This window comes from Balaenoptera ricei, chromosome 4, assembly GCF_028023285.1.
Source record: "Balaenoptera ricei isolate mBalRic1 chromosome 4, mBalRic1.hap2, whole genome shotgun sequence".
NCBI lineage: Eukaryota > Metazoa > Chordata > Mammalia > Artiodactyla > Balaenopteridae > Balaenoptera > Balaenoptera ricei.
In genome coordinates this window covers 109,356,184-109,372,172 of record NC_082642.1, presented here as the reverse complement: position 1 = coordinate 109,372,172, position 15,989 = coordinate 109,356,184, and the positions used below count along the sequence as shown (strand labels likewise).

At 38.9% G+C, this 15,989-nt stretch overlaps 1 pseudogene; it reads left to right on the top strand.

The window, feature by feature from the left end:
- The first annotated feature begins 10,945 nt into the window (after positions 1-10,945).
- On the top strand, positions 10,946-12,027 carry LOC132364405 (calcium-binding mitochondrial carrier protein SCaMC-2-like; annotated as a pseudogene).
- The last annotated feature ends 3,962 nt before the right edge of the window (positions 12,028-15,989 follow it).

The following is a 15,989-nucleotide window of genomic DNA, read 5'->3' as shown; positions in this document are numbered from 1 at the left end:
ATTTTATTGTCTTTCTATTCTCCACAGAAGATGATATTACAAAATATTTATCATATGAAAAAGCAATCAAAGAGTATGCTGCCGGAAATGTAGGAAAAATGATTATAAATGTCTGTCAGAAATTTCATTAATGAATATATTAAGGCATTATTCTGGATTTTGTGATCATTGTGGTATATTTTAGCATTTTATAATTTGTAACTTGTTATGATTTCTCATTCTAAATACTCCCTTCACCTTCCCACCCAAATTTATAGTCATAATTTTGTAATCTTTTTTCTCAAGGAGGACAAGCAAAATGATATGAGATTCAATCTTCATGAAACCTGGATCTGGCCCTCCTTCAATTCCTTTCAAGGGTGATCTCTTACAGGTGGTAACAATGTCCCATCTTTACATTCCTAGGATACTGCACCACCTTTGTGTTTTTTCCCACCCTCAGCCTCATCCCTATGGGCTACTCTTCTCTACTACTTCCCTATTGCATGAATAGGTTAATTCCATTTGAAACACTTGAACTTAAAGTTCAAATAAGGACTTATGGTTTCATGATCAGCTCTTTTTCTTCCAAACACATAATCCACATTATATCTTGTTAACAATTTGTCAATTGACTCTAATGTTGTTTATATTATTGTCTCTAAATCTCTGTAAAAAGGACTTTTTTTTTAATAGGGAAGGAATAAGATTATAACACAGAATAGATATTACCAGCTAACCCCTAATTGATTTAATACTCTTATGGCTGAATAAATATTGTAATACAAATAATGACAATAAGATTTTATAACACTCAACTCCAAAGAGAGAAGGGGGAAATATTCAAAGATCTATTCTAATTTTTTTTCTCCTTTTTCTTCCGGACCTTACAAAATTCACAATGGCCAGCAAATAGTTAAGATTTACAAGATGATATCTTTGCCAGTGGGTGAATAGAAGATTTAATCACTGTTGCCTTGACTTAGCTGGCAAAACAGTTTAAACATGAAGAATTAGATTATTATGCAGTTATTTTAAATGATGTTTACATTAAAAATTATGACAGAAAAATATTCAAAATAAATTTAAAAGATGGTTACAAAATGGGTTGTACCATATAATACTAGTGTTTATTTTTAAAACATTCTGTATATGTATGTAAAAGTCTAGAAGGAAATAGAAGAAAATGTTAACAGTGAAAGACATCTCTGGGTGGTATGACTGCTGAGTTTCTTTCTTTAAGTTCGACCATAGTTACCATGCTTCTATGACTATATGTTTCATTTTATAGTAAAGAAGTTTTAAAAATAAAGTTTCTATAGAAGGCTTAATGACATGGGAATTATTCAGAATATAATAGAGAAGAAATAAGCTAAAAATATTTTATATACACTATGAACCCAGGATACAAGTATATGTGTATGTATACATAAGTACATTTATATACAAATGCATTTTATTTAAATTTTTTAAAATATATACAAACCAGCACTCATATTTACTGGGAAAAGATCAGAAGGCAGTATAGCATATAGTTAATAGGGTTCTTTCAAGGATTTGAGTATATGAGTGATTTTCACTTTCTCTTTTATACTTTTTATGTTCAATATTTTCTGCAATTAATATATACTGCTTTTTAAATGAAGGAGCAAGAACAAGACAGAGGGCAAGAAAATGTTCAGAAAACAGTTTCTCTTTTGCTTTATAACAATAACTGTTCCTAGTAATACTGCCTAAAGTCAAACATTTCCTACCTCAAATTTGGGATAAATATCCTCACCTCATTCAGAGAGTGGGAAAGAACAAACCTCAAGCATAAAGATTTTTCAGCCCAAATAACGGGTATGAACACTGGAGAAAAATTAGGGGAGTACGAGGAAGAGAAAAATGCAGCAGAACAAAGCAAATGACCAAACAGATAAGCAAAGATATTTGTAAAGATTTGTAATTAGGTCAGCAAGCTCAGGAGTGATTACAGTTTGACTCTGAGACATTGTTGAGGGTGCCTGTAGGACTCCAATACATACACAATCTGAACAAAGACATTGCAAGAAGCCATTATCAACACAGCCAATAAGATCAAGAAAAATCGAAGCACATACACACATATATAAACACACACACACACACGCATGCACACACACACACACACACACACACACACACACACACACACAGGGCCGAGACATGAATCCAGCCCCTGAAGCATGGAGGGGCTGGAACACAGATCTGACAAATGATTACCAACTATTTAAAGGGGCAAAGGGGTGGGAAGGTGAGGGTGGTGTCAGGTATTCCTGGTAAATTAAACTCACACAGAGAACATTTAGTAATAATAATACCCATTCTTAAATAAAGAGGTTAACTCTTTCAGTTATGTTTGACTTCTAATTTCCCCTGCATTGTTCTTTTATTGAACAAATATCTTCGTTCAAATTTGATAAATATCAATACAATTTGGTACGGTTTGCCAAAGAAATACTTACCCTGACAGATTTTAAGAACCTTCATTAACACACCAGTGTCCAAGTAAAAGTCAATCCTGCCTGATTAAATTTGACAGCAGCTCAACCTACCCTGTGCGTAGAGAAATCGGGGTAGAGGTGGTTTTGTGTATATACATATAAACCACTATCAGTTGAAAATTATAGCATCCTAAAAACAAAACCAAAAAACTGAGGTGAGTCTGATTGTCAATGTCCTCTGAATAGTACTTCTTAACATTTACTAATCTCTTTGTAGTTTGCATGTTATTGGTACAGAAGTATCCATTTCATCTAACTGGATTGAATTGAGAAGGTTAGGTATTATGGAATTACCAAAAGTTACAAGAAAAGTTTTCAGTTGCATTTCATCCCTAAGTTAGGATGGCTCTCTAGTACCAGACCCCAGGGACAAATCACACATCCCCTCTCAGGGGAAGCTCCCATCAGCAGTGCTGAAGTACGTGTAAGAGTTGAGGCTGGGCACCAGTCCATGGGAAAACTATAAACTGAACCAAAATCACCAGTGAACTTTCAGAGGGTAATAACTTCTGTTTATTTCTACCTTACCTATGTTTAAACCAGTGATTCACCTCTGAAAAGCCATTTTTAAAAATCACAATACCCTTTAACCATCCGCAAAACAAGAGCCTAATCTCTTTTAAAATCTACTGTTTATACTAATATATATGATTATTTCAAGTAAGTATGGAAGACCTAATTCCAGGGGGAAAATGGTATGTATATGGGTTGAGTGCAAGGGCTTTTTGTTTTTTTTCAAAACAGATTACCTCATGTAGCATAATCTCTGTCTTCAAATTGAGGAGATGGAAGAAATGAGATGAGATTAGAAAGAGATATGTAATCAGTATGGTAGATAATATTTATTACAAGGATATAGTCAAGAGGCAGGCAGGTGTTAAAATGAGCCATTGTCTAGAACAGTAAATTGCTTAAACACCTTTGTGATTTTTAGAAGGAGAAACACCAACTTTATTCTATTTTCAAAGGTGAGATATCAACTACTTTGGAAACTAAAAATTCTAACTTCAGGTCCTTGGAACTTAAACTTAGAAGTCTGATATAAAAAAAGAAATAACTCTCCTACAAAATATGCATTTGTGTATTTGAATATGCAAATGATTGGTAATTAATAATTTATTGGAAGTATTCTAAAGATCATTGCTTTATTCTATATATTGTTCTAAAAATCATTGTTTTATCTTATGCATGAATTAAGTCCTGGAAAAAGGATGAAAAAAAGTCTCAATATTTAATATTGTAAAATTTTACAAATTGCCATCCAAGGAGTACAAGCAAATAATGATAATATCTACCATTAATATAGTGGCTAATATTTTGCTAATTTTACTAATACCATACCTAGGTATTTTTCAAGACAGGTATTATTTTCAAGACAGGTATTATTTTCTTAATTTTATAAACCATAACCAATAAACCTACAGTAAGAAATAGAGTCAGAATTGAATTGCATCATGAGATTTCTTTTTTCCTTTTTCTCTCTCTTTTTTTATTACTGTCAAAGCCAGCAAACAGCCTCACACAGGGTGTAAATAATCAACAAATACCATTCCAGGGTTTTTTTTTAATTCCCTTTACCTGATTCAAATAAGAGAGGTCAAACATGAAAGAAGATCTCTCATAGGCTCCTGTATACCTTCACACTGTTCTTTCAGGTGATCATGAACTATTGCCTTAACACTCCATTCATTTATTATTCAATTCCATCTGTCCATTCACTCATTCTTTCAATTCAACAGGGAAATAGCCATAGTCAGGGCATTTACAGTTCTTGTCCTCACAGAGTTTATAACTTAATGGAGGATATTGAGGAATGAAAAGCTGGTGCAGCACAATAAGCCCTGTGATAAGAGAATTTGAGGCTTGAGCTGCATGAGAGGCTTCCCAGAGGAAACAGGCTTGAAGAGGAGTGCATTTAGTCTTGGCAGAAAAAAAGAAAAAGAGTCCTGCCTCTTGTGCCCCACTCTCGAGCATAACTTAGCTCAGTCAGTAGTATCCCAAAACTCTACTGCCCTCTACCCATTCATTTGGTGGTCCTAATCAATAGACAATCAATAGACCATTTGATAATCTTATTAATGTAACTGAATGGTCCTCTAGAGAGCATACACATTTACACAGAGAAAATGTTTTAATGTCAGAATCTCCAAAATGTAAAAGATCAGATGAAAATGTGAGTGCTCTGGGGCTTCCAGCTTATTCATATTTGCTATTCACCCTCATTTTACCAGAAGTAGGATAGAGTTACATAATACCCTGCTTCATAAAGCTGCTCATCCTGATATAGATATTATACTAATACCATTCTCTAGATAAGGATGTGCACAGGGTGAAGAATAATAAAGGCATAAAGTCAGGATGGATTTTAATTCCTGGTCCTTGAGAATTCCATTAAGCTATATGGTTTCCCACAACCATGATTCTACCAATCAATTACACTAATAGTGTAAAGGAAACAACCAAACCACAACATTAAAGTAACAAATAAGTGTTTCTGTTTAAGGGAATGAAATGAGCAACTTTAAAAACAGAAACTATTATATATGATAATATGTGTTTCATAGAGATTTTTGTGGTATTTTCTAAATATGAAAGCATTAAATTTATCCTCAAATAATAGCATAGGGGGTACTTCATAAATCCATATTAGAAAAAGATGGATAAATGGAAAGATAAATAATGTATTTATTTATTTAACATCTATTGGATACTATATTCCTAGTACTATTTCAGATATGAGTCAGTCCTCTAAGGTGTCTGCTCTCAAGAAAATGATCTCTGTGGACCTGGGAGAGGAATGAGGGGGCCAGTGTGTCTGGAATATGCTGGGAAAAATAATACAGGATGAGCTTGGAAACATAGGCAGGTACCAAGTAGTGCGTGATCTTATAAAGCCAAGGTACTCATTTTAAGAGCTAAACACTAACATGATATAATTTATGATTTTTAAAAATCACTCAGCTTATTGTCAGGTTTACAGTGAGAAAGTATGGAAATGAGACTAGTCAAGCATCTTGCTGGTAGGAGGTATCGGTAGTTCAGGTTACAGTGGTATCTGAGCAGACAGAAAAGAGTATAGATTCCAACTAGGCTTATATGTTTGAAAATGGTACTAGCTGATGGACAACATGTGAAAGTTTAAGGGAAGATAAACCAAGGGGTTGAGTAACTGATTAGATGATATCATTTACCGAGCTCAGAAAGACAGAGCACAGCATACCTGGGGAAAATCAAGGGTTCCATTTTGCCCATATTAACTTTGAAATGCCTGTTAGACATTTGAGATGGGGCCGTTGGATATATAATCTGGAGGTGCAAACTGGAGAATATATATATATATATATATATATATATATATATATATATATATATATAGTGAGAGAGAGAATAGATAAGATTAGAGAGACATGTAGCATGTAGTTTTGGATGCTTTTCAACATTTAAAGTTTTGGTAGAGAAGGAGTCAGCAGAAAACTGATAAATAGCCAACAAGGTGGATGAATAGTGAGGTGGGAGAGAAGTCACAGAAACCAAGAATTCCAGGAAGGAAGGAGTCATCAACTATGCTGAATGCTGCTGAAAAGTCAAGTATGATGGGGACTAGATAAGTGAGCACTGAATTTGGCATTAAGGGATCATTTGGTAATTTAATAAGCAAATTCAGTGGTGTACACACAGTAGCAGGAGTGGAGTGGGAGGATGAGTGAATCTGAAGCGAAGACAGGGAGGTAGTGAGTGTGCACAACTCTTGAGCATTTTTGCTGCCAAAGAGAGCAGAGAAATGAAAAGGCAGCTAAAAGCAGGGTGGTGGGATTACGAGATTTTCCTGTTTTGTATGTGATGTTATTTGTACATGTTAAAGTTAACAGTGCATGTTTGTATGAATCATACAGGAGAGGTGGAAAACATGAAGATTTCATGATTCAGATGAGAGGATAAATCCAAGTGGGAAGTCCCTGATAAGAACAAGAGTAAAGGGTGCAGGATGCAAGAGGATAAGTTGCAGGACTACCCCCTTGATAGAAGAGAAGCAGGGACTCCTTGTCCTTTGTAAAAAGTGGAAAAAAGAGAGTATGGTACGCAAACAGAGTATAGGCACCTCCTCTAACAGTTTTCAAATCCAATGAGTTCTCAGGTGAAGGGTGAGGTGAAGCAGGGATATCTTGAGTGAGCAGGGCTTGATGCATATATCGCAGTGGCCAAGTGCAAAATGAAAATGCAAGGACCTTTGTTGCAAAAGCAGGAAAAAAAGCACTAGAAGTACTCGATATAAACGTTTCCTTTCTTCTGCTGTCTTTCTCTCAGCTTGCCATTATGTATTTTCTTTGTCATATAATGCCACTCTAAGTAAAGAAAAATTAAAATATTAAATTACTAGCACTTAGTTTAAGCATTTCTTTTTATATTGTACAATGTCAGTTTTAACTGGAAATATAAAGGCACTAACTCATTTAAAGAATTACTGAAATTATACAATTTGTATTCCAGAGTTAATCCCTGGAGGGTGCCTCAAAATGACTAGAAAAGACAATGAAAACTAGATTCAGGAAGGTTGGAAGGCAGAAAAGATGCCCTGCCGGCCATGGAGTCAGCAGGGGGAGTGCTCCCTTGGGAACTGGTATACTCATGAGGCCAATGCAAACACTTATTTGTGCCTAAGGGCCAATGCTTGTGGCTCAGGACATACGTGCTGGGCAACTTTTCCTGCCTGCTGCTAGACTGATGTATTGCAACCTGAAGGGGGGTGGGGAGGGGTGGTGGTGATCTGGAAAAGTTGAGCCAGGCACCTCCTCTTCCCATAGGCCTGCCGCCGCAACCATGGTGAACAGGCAGTACCCAGGGTCTTTAAACCCCTGTGCATGCACGGATGCATCCTCAGTACTCAGGATGCACTGGATCAAGGGTGGGCTAGGGGCTTTCTCCCACCCACACCTAGTCTCAGCCTGGCCACCCTCTGGATGCATGTGTAACTGTCAGCCTAGGGTGAGGTGGTTGCCACCGCAACCCATCCAAGGCGCTTGTGGGGGGAGAAGGGCAATAGCAAACAAAGGCCTCTCCCAACTAACACAACCTAGTCGCTGCCCCAGGGAGAGAGTAACATCCTTCCTGGATGGGGAGGTTGGGCAAGGGTATGGGGTGTCAGGGACAGTAGATGGCATAGAACCCATTCCCAGGAGGCAGGGAGGTGGCAAGAGACAGGATTATGCATAAACCAAGACTCCAAGGGCCTGCCAACTGCTCCATTGTCTCATAGGACTTCATTTACCAAACATAATGTCTAAGATAACATTATTAAGAGTTTCAAGACAACAATGAGAAGCAATCACAGGCCATTAAGCCAGAGTTCGGTGCGTGGTTTCTGAGCGTAGGGCTTTGTGTGTTTGCACTGGTTGTGTATCCATGAAGATGATCCTGTGTGGAAGGATTTGAAAGAGATCATTGGCTAGGTGCAGGTATGTTGGCTTACTCTTTGTAAAGCCAAATCCATTAGCACAGCTTAAATGGGAGACATTTCTCTGTGAATTTTGCATGTTTCTGCATATTTTGCAAGCAGAGGCACTGATTGCCTTTAATTCAAGACCGTTTTTTCAAGGATGTCTGGATAGTGAACAGCCTTGAAAGACAGAGATATTGTATTTATCCAAAGCAAAGTGGAAGCATGCTTTTGCCCATTATGAAAGATCCAGACTACCGAATCTCGGGATTCCCCTCCTGAAAGCAGCTCATGATGTGTGCAGCTGTTATCTAGCCTGCCTCACGTCTACCTGTGGGAACTGGATCTTAGAGAACTGCCCCTACACTTATCCCAAAATGCTGACACTCTGGCTACCAGTCAGGCCATCATTCATCTCTGACCCAGGAATTGCATATCTTTTAACAGCATCCATTAATATGTGGTAGACTAACTTGTTAGCTTGCAAGTAAGGTAAAAATTCTACTTCTTCTTTTCTTTTTTTAAATTTATTTATTTATTTTTGGCTGCATTGGGTCTTCGTTGCTGTGCGTGGGCTCTCTCTAGTTGTGGCGAGCGGGGGTTACTCTTCGTTGTGGTGTGTGAGCTTCTCACTGTGGTGGCTTCTCCTGTTGCAGAGCACAGGCTCTAGGCACATGAGCTTCAGTAGTTGTGGCACACAGGCTCAGTAGTTGTGGCACTCAGGCTCTAGAGCGCAGGCTCAGTAGTTGTGGCACATGGGCTTAGTTGCTCCATGGCATGTGGGATCATCCTGGACCAGGGATCGAACCTGTGTCCCCTGCATTGGCAGGTGGATTCTTAACCACTGTGCCACCGGGGAAGTCCCAAAATTCTATTTCTTGATACTTTTCCTTTAGTTATGTCCTCTCTGATAAAGACTTCCCAAGAATAATTGAATTTGCAAAATACACTCTAAAATCCAGGTCATTGTCATTCCCCTGTTAGCAGATATAGTAAATGGAAGCATCCTGTCTGGAAAAAATAAAGTTTCTGGCTACTAAAACCGTGATTCACAAAGTGTGTTTCATTGGATCATAATCAGTGATACATACATATACATAAAGTCACCTATATGATATAAATTCAAAGTAATGTTTTACTACAGAAGTTCTAAGATTAATGAAGTGTGCACATTTTTTCTTCATACATCAGTAATGATTGAGCATTATTCTCAATAGAAGTGTATGTATTCACATGTAAATTGAATAACTCACTGTTGTGATAATGTTATATACATTATAAAACACACAAAAATAAAATGAAATAGAAATATTATAAAAATAAATATTAAAAAATGTTCTCAAGTTTCCTTCCTACCTCCTATTGAATTATCTTGTGCACCCTATGATATTGATGCACCCCATTTGGAGACTGTGTTTTAATGTGTTTGATATACATTACAAATCTGCAAAAGAAGATGTATCATGTGCAGAGTTTCTCCAACATTTGTAACCATGGAAGTTTCCCCTCCACTCCAGGAATGTTTTAAGATGAGTGTTTCTTAAAAGGTGCCTTAAAAATATTGATCTATTCTCCAAAGGTTGCAAACTGGTGACCTAGAGCAGTCTCATTTATTTCAATTGAGTTTGTATGACTTTATTAGCAATGTAGCTAGTCTCCAGTTTACCTACTCATAGTATTTCTGTTTGCATTAGAAATCTCCTTTACTCATTCATCTATCTAACATGTAAAGTTTTTTTAGTTTTTTACCACCACCGCGACTGGTTTTAAACATCACATGACGTTCAGTGGGAAGCTTCATGGTCTTTGAAGAGCATAATTTCTTCATAGTGAACAGATAATTTTGGCCAGGGAGAGTAGGTGATAGCTTGCTTGAGTTGGACCTACACCAAATTGTTGTGCAGGATAAGAGAATAGTTAATGCCCCTCCCCACTACTGTTTTAGGATTTTTTGTGCCAAAAACAGGATATTTATGATTTTAACATTACAGCTTTAGCCTATGACCAAGCTTGAGGAAGACAGCTGCTGGCTGATACAATAATTAAAGAATAAGAGACATTAGTTTGTCATTTCTCTTTTGTCACCAACCCCATCAGCAAGAGACAAATTATTCACACAAATTAAGAATGTTAAGTTTACTTCAGAGTTATCTTATTGGATTTCAAATCAGCTTAGAAAAGAAAAGAAAGTTTAAATATTTCTCAAATTCTTACAATGAGGGTAAATTAAACATTTCAGAGTATAATAACTGAATCATATTAATCCAGTGAAATTTGCATTGCTTCTGTGATCCAGTGAAAGAAAGGCAAGAAGAGAGAAAGAAATTACACAAACATCAGGTTTAGTGCCTTCTTTTACTTGAAATGTTTTCAAATGTTAGCAAGAAAAGGGAAACATTTTGCAAGGTTTTGTGCCAACTGGAATTGTACTGACATTCATTCTATTCCCACAGGGAAAGAGTGAATGAGACAGTAATTGATTTCTTCCAAGAGGATCCATCACCCATGACTCTCACTGTTCTTATACATCATTAGTCAGACAAAAGAAAGTTTCCTAATGGGGTTTTAGATTCTCTTGAATCAAAAAAAAAAAAAAAAATGCATTTCCAGATGTTTTAATTATTAAATTTCAAAATTGTAAGAAACATCATGTTTTTGTTATTCTCAACTAACCGATAAAGAGTCATTTAGCATGAAATTTAATTAAAAAGTGGAACTAATATTGGACAGAATCAAAATAGAAGGTCTAATGAATAAGGTATCTAGAATGAAGTTTTTGCCATAGGTACAGCACAGTTATGGAGGGGTCAAAATAGTGTAATTAATTACCCTACATAGGGGAATGTATTGGAGACAGATGAAAGATAAGACATTTAAATGACTGAGCAACCCGGAAGCTGCCCATCCCGCCAGCTTGCCGGCACCTGGAGTCCGCGCTACTGGACTGAGGACACCTGCGTGTCTTCCGTGCTCTCCCCGCTGGCCCGTCGCCCCTGCCTCGCACCCGATGGTGAACAGTGTGTTGTGCCGCTGCGTGCTTTCCCCGCCGCCGGACGCCACCGCCACCTCCTAGTCGGCCGCCTCATCGCCGGCGCCCGTGGACCCTTGCGGCAGCGCCGTCTGCGGGGGCCCGGACCACCGGCTGCGCCTTTGGAGCCTTTTCCAGACTCTCGACGTCAACCGCGAAGGCCGCCTGTGTGTCAACGACCTGGCCGTGAGACTTCGGCTCCTGGGACTGCACCGCACAGAGGGCGAGCTCCGGAAAACTGTACAAGCTGGCGACAAAGACCTCGATGGGCAGCTAGACTTTGAAGAGTTTGCCCATTATCTCCAAGATCACGAGAAGAAACTGAGGCTGGTATTCAAGAGTTTGGACAAGAAGAATGATGGACGGATCGACGCGCAGGAGATCATGCAGTCCCTGCGGGACCTGGGAGTCAAGATATCTGAACAGCAGGCAGAAAAAATCCTCAAGAGCATGGACAAGAATGGTACGATGACCATCAACTGGAACGAGTGGCGAGACTATCACCTCCTGCATCCCTTGGAAAACATCCCTGAGATCATCCTGTACTGGAAGCATTCCACCATCTTTGATATGGGTGAGAATCTGACGGTCCCCGATGAGTTCACGGTGGAGGAGAGGCAGACAGGGATGTGGTGGAGACACCTGGTGGCTGGCGGTGGGGCGGGGGCCGTATCGAGAACCTGCACGCCCCCCCCCTGGACAGACTCAAGGTGCTCATGCAGGTCCACGCCTCCCGCAGGAACAACATGTGCATCGTGGGTGGCTTCACCCAGATGATTCGAGAAGGAAGGGCCAAATCACTCTGGTGCGGCAACGGCATCAACGTCCTCAAAATTGCCCCCGAGTCGGCCACCAAGTTCATGGCCTATGACGCAGATCAAGCGTCTTGGAGTGACCAAGAGACTCTGAAGATTCACGAGAGACTTGTGGCAGGGTCCTTGGCAGGGGCCATTGCCCAGAGCAGCAGCTACCCGATGGAGGTCCTGAAGACCCGCATGGCCCTGCGTAAGACAGGCCAGTACTCGGGCATGCTGGACTGTGCATGCTGTGGACTGCATTAAAGTCTGTTTCTGACACCCTGGGGATTCGTGTCCAATCCCAACTGGGGCAAAGTGGGACCAGCCTCACATTCCACTGATGCAACATATCACGCTGCTTGGAGCCTATTTATTTCGTATTTATTTGAACAGAGTTATATCCTAACTATTTTTATAGATTTGTTTAATTAATAGTCTGTCATTTTCAAGTTCATTTTTTATTCATATTTATGTTCCTGGTTGACTGCACCTTCCCAACACCTGCGAGGTGGGGTGGAAAGAGGAAGGAGGCGGCCGTGGGAGTGACCCTTCTTGATGCTGCATCGTGTCTGTCCAAAGAAATTCCTCTCAGAACTGGTGACAGAAGAAAGGCAAGAAGGCAGAAGGGCCCTGATCATGGTGAGACAGTCCTTTGTCAGGGCAGGGCAGGGCCAGCACCTAGGAAGCCTTAGGATCTGAGGGTTTGATCAGTGGGCAGGAAGAGTGGGGGAAATCTCAACCCTGTTGAAGATGGAGGTCCAAATCACTTCTTGGACTGAGAGGGATTTCTTTATTCACCCTTTTTGAAGGACAAGGCAGTGAGGTGCCTATCACTGTGAGTTTGGGGTGGGGGCCAGAGGAGAGGGAGGCCGGCTCCCCACCCATACCTGTGAAGTGGGCTCCCTCTGTCCTGGACCCCCCTCTACCCCTGCTCAATAACGCTGGTCAACGTGCCACAGCACAGTCACACTTCCATTCACTGGAACGGCCTGATGAGGACAATTTAAATAGGATGCAAAGGTCAATGCAAGATTTATTGTTATATGTAAATAGAGTTATAACTGGAATTGGTGACAAAGCAAATTAAGAAAGAATTGGAAGTTGTCATGTAAGACAGCCTTCTAACAAAGTTGTTTCAGAGATGAAAAAATAAATAAATGATTGATCAGTAAACAGGGTAAGGTAGACATAGAAATTGTCCATCATAAGTGTTTTTAGTTCATTTCCAGATTTCTCTCTTAAACCTTCAAGACTTTAAGAGGGCCTGTTTGGTACTCCCTAACTTATTGTAGCACTTGAACTGGAAAACTATAGTAAACCACTGAAAGGAATTAGAGCCAGAGATGATGATAAGCATGCAGTCTCATATTCAACAAAAAAAATCAATGAACTTGCATTAGGTTTTAAATTGTTCCTGTTTATACCCAGTAGAACCTCAGAAAGGAGAGTGCAAAATCTTATCATCTTACCAGCGTGCATTCTCTCTGCTGTTTTCTCTCCCTCTCTCTGTCTCTCCATATATATATATTTGTTTCTTTTATATTATGTCTCAGTGGGAGCAAGACAAAATCCTCTTTGAAGTTGCCATCACAGTGTATTTTTGTGGGCTTCTACTTATGGCAGGCTTACATGGCCTAGGATGAAGAATCATATACGGTAGAGCCACTTGTCTATAACAAAGTACAAAGGCAGGGGGTAGAAGCAAGATATCAGTTGAACAGTAGGACTTTCATTTCAAGATCTATTTCTTGAAATGTAGAACACTGGCTCTCTCTTTTTTTGCTCATGCTGCTAAGGTGGTGACTAAATTAATAATTTGATTGCAAGGTATGAAGTTTATTAATAAGGAGCATGGGAGAGGCAAATAAGAACGAGATTACAGAACAGTGCTGACAGTAGTTAGTATCAAGCATTAAAGCCACCCCCTCTGCACAATTAAATTCAGTGCTGAACATTTGGAAACAATAGAAGCTAATAAAAAATTGGCTCGGCCTTCCCAAAGTGAGGGAAATGCAAAGCTATGTAGATACTTTCAAAGCTATATAAATACTTGGAAGTGATGATAGCAGAAGTCAAGGTAATGGGCTCATGATTAAACTGACATGAAGAATCTCCAGCTGGAATGATGCAGTTCCAAAAAGCAATGTTAGTAGCACTGACTGGGCATCCAAGGACTGATCTATTCTGGTGCAAATACTGAACAGCCTGATTTGAGTTTCTAACTTTGTTCCTCAAAGAGGTGTCAAAATTATTGTAACAATGTTGATTTTCTGCTTTCCCCTACCCTGTAGCCACAAGCATAAGTTCCATCCACAGTATAAGAATGTATGTTTACAATTATAATTCCTGAGTTTGGGAACATTGTTCCTATGTTTCCTTACTTAAAAGAGTATCTGAGTAACCCAAACTCTAATCACTAACCATACCGAATGTCCATGTTAACTCACGCAGTCCTAACTTTATTTCATCTCAGCATAGCTATTTTCTGCTGATGAATTAAATAGCAAAATGTTGTTTCAGGTTGTGTTTTAAGGTTGTGCCCTAGAGAGAAATTCAAGAATCAGTTTAGTCAACAGAGCTGCATTTCCTAGCCTACATTTGATTGAATGTGTTCTGTCCACAAAGTGCTTTGGAGCAAAGATGGTAGGTGATATATAATAACTAAATAGACAGAACTATATTGGGGCATTTAGGGTCGAAACAGGAGAAACATGCCCATTTATAGATGTTGCCATCAGGCTGTTCGAAGGGAAACTGATACAAAACGTGTCGTCAATAAGAGCAGATTCAATAACTCATTGTTATTAATATAAGCCAAAATCAATCACTTGGGGAAATATCATTTTTAAATGTTTATTTGATCATCAGGTTTTGTACCCAAAGTAGCCATATTTATTAATTTCCTTTCTCCACATCAGTTTTTATCCCATTTTAGTCTTCTACATTAATAATATGTAGAAGCACACATTACTACACATTAATAATATGTAGAAGTACACAACACCTCCTTTCAACAAACTTAAATTGCTGATAATCTCTAAAAATGCCAGGAACAGAACTATCCTGTTGATACCCATCAGCCCAGAATTAGTGGAAATAATATTATTATTTTAAGTCACTAAGTTTTGGGGGTGATTTTTATGTTGCAACATATATCTAAAAACTTAACATAGAAATAAATAAAACATTTTGAAATTTGTTCAGATTTTTTAAAATGTTTCACATAGATAAAATGTGACCTCCCAAATTAATATTACAGCTCAGTCTCCCATGATATATGGATGGAAAAAATCATACACACACACACAATGCCCACACATACACTCATTCTCACGCACACACTATATTATTAAACAGAACTCACTCAAACATTAAAAGAATAATAAATACTACGAATAAGAGTGGTTCATCCCAGCAAAGCAACTGCAATGCTAGGAGTATGATGGAGATCTGAATAATGAGGCATTCTCACATATAATCAGAGGGGGAATAAACTGAAACAGCCTTTGGGAAGGCAATATACCAATATCGAAATTTAACATACATATGCTTTTTTATCTAGTAATTCCATTATTAGGTACTTACCTGATGGGAAGGCTGAAATAAAACTATGGCCTAGGACTTCCCTGGTGGCGCAGTGGTTAAGAATCTGCCTGCCAGTGCGAGGGACACGGGTTCAATCCCTGGTCTGGGAAGATCCCACATGCCGCAAAGCAACAAAGCCCGTGCGTCACAACTACTGAGTCTGCGCTCTAGAGCCCGTAAGCCACAACTACTGAACCCAAGTGCCACAACAACTGAAGCCCGTGCGCCCAGAGCCCCTGCTCCGCAACAAGAGAAACCACCGCAATGAAAAGCCCATGCACCGCAACGAAGAGTAGCCCCTGCTCACCGCAACTAGAGAAAGCCTGCGCACAGCAACGAAGACCCAACGCAGCCAAAAATAAATAAATAAAAATTTTAAAATATGGCCTAATATATACAAGGTAGATTATTGATTGTGGCACTGTGTGTAAGAGTAAATAACTGAAAAATAAAATCTAAATACCCATAAATAAGAAAATGATTGATTTATTTTTAAAATCCTTATTAGGCAGAAGTTTACCATGAATTAAATAAGTGCTTAATATCTCTAAGATGGATTAACTGAGGGAAAAAAGTACGTTATAAAATGATATAGAATACAGTGAGTTGTTGATACTATCTGTATAAAAAGTATATATGCC